Consider the following 1,824-nt stretch of genomic DNA (forward strand, 5'->3'; position numbering starts at 1 on the left):
CACACACACACACACACACACACACACATACATACACACAAACACATACACACATATACAAACACCTACACACAATCACAAAAGCCTTCCGGTACTAAAATGTGTTCATAATATTAATCTTTCCATGATGTAACATTGAAAGTAACAGACTGGATGAAAACAATCGTCTTTAGTTTAGTTTAGTTTTAGTAGAGGTTTTACGGCGCTCTCAACTGCATAAGGTCATATAAGCGCCAGAAGATTAGAGCTGTTACAAGAGAGTAACAAACATAAAAAAGATGAAGGGGAGATCAGGACGATAGATGTTTGATAGGAAAGAAGAAGCAAACCACACCAGAGCACCCGCCAACCACCCACAACAATTGTCTATCCACTCAAGTCCATGACTGTACGCGTACGTCAAGCTGCTGTTCTTTGTTACTGTTTGTTGTTGCCGATCTATTTTGGGGATATGTTTGCTTGTTTGTTTCGTGGTTGCTTTTTTCGGGGGAGACAGTTATCTGTGAAACGTTTTTCTCGGTCTCCGTTCTATAAAACAGCTTTACGGCACTCGTAACAAAATTAATGTAACATAAGAGCTGGATATCAGAGGTGTTATCCCCCAAAAAAAGAGAGAGATAAGATAAGGACGATGGGTGTTTGATAGGAATGAACGAACAAACCACACCAGAACACCCACCAAACACCAAACATCTGCAATGTGTAGCTTCCAAGAAAGCGCTAAAATCTTGAAGTAAACAGAATATCTTCAAAAAACATATTCCGATATTTAAAAAAGGGACTGTACTTTAAACATGTCCTTGAACACAAACCCGGAACAAACGTAACTTAAATACACGCCCTAAATCACAACTCCAAAGCGAGGAATAAACTTAGAAACCTGTAGAACGTATCCAAGCGAGCGGGTACAAACTCGATGTAATGTAAGAGTATATATACCACTTCCAGCACACAACACAGAGGCGAGAAGAGAAGAAAAAAACCCAACAACCCTATCTGAATCCGGTAGTCTCTCGTATCCAAGCAAGCAGGGGCGAACAACAAATCTCGGAGACGCAAGCTAACGTAGTATGTATTATTACAATTTCACATCCCCCTCTAGCCTAGCTCACAACTCCGTGGTGGGCGTCGTTGAGAATTTCACTCCTCTTTACGTATGGAATTCCAACTCACTGGTTTGTCTCCCTACAGCCATTTGCCATTTGGTGATGACCGATGATAGTGGCACACGTTTTCACAGTCAGAGTCAGAGAGGCACGTCGGCCCGGCCACAGAAGTAACAGTTCTTCCTTCTCTGCTCCGAGGCGGCACAGAAAAACACTGAGCTGACTCATAAAAGCATTTCACCCCCCTTTCCTCCACTCCAATGTTCCCCTCCCCTCCCCTGCTCGATTCTCGCGCGCAAGGAAACACGAGGATATATCTACCTCCGGCAAGAGAGAAAAGCACAGTATCACTGAATAAACTTTAGCACTGGGCCGCGTTCTTCTTGAAAGGTACACAATGTACCCTGGTCGTCCTTTGGCGCACACACTCCACGTCTACAGCAAGCGGGATGGCAGAGGAGAAGGAGGAACGAAAGGCTACATGGCGACAAACACTTCCAAATGAGTAAACAAAAACCCTGTGTGTATATAGGACCCGCACCCCCCCCCCTTAATTTCTTACGAAAAAAGTATCTCCCTGTTCCTAAAGAGAAAAAAACAACTCCCAAAACACTACGTAATACCTTACACCCCGCTACACACACAAACACACACACACACACAAACAAACAAACAAACAAACAAACAAACAAACACACACACACACACACACACACAC

The 1,824-nt window shown here is 43.5% G+C and overlaps 1 long non-coding RNA gene across 2 annotated transcripts in view; it reads right to left on the minus strand.

Moving 5' to 3' along the window:
• LOC101847219 overlaps positions 1 to 1,545 on the minus strand; it is a 27,546-nt gene extending 26,001 nt beyond the window's left edge. Inside the window, exon 1 of one of the 2 annotated variants that reach the window (XR_001185249.2) lies at positions 881 to 1,545. This is a non-coding gene — a long non-coding RNA (uncharacterized LOC101847219). The remainder of the gene's footprint in view (positions 1 to 880) is intronic. The other variant, XR_004859124.1, reaches the window with a different exon arrangement.
• Positions 1,546 to 1,824: the final 279 nt, after the last annotated feature.

Source organism: Aplysia californica, unplaced genomic scaffold (assembly GCF_000002075.1).
Source record: "Aplysia californica isolate F4 #8 unplaced genomic scaffold, AplCal3.0 scaffold00669, whole genome shotgun sequence".
Taxonomy (NCBI): Eukaryota; Metazoa; Mollusca; class Gastropoda; order Aplysiida; family Aplysiidae; genus Aplysia; species Aplysia californica.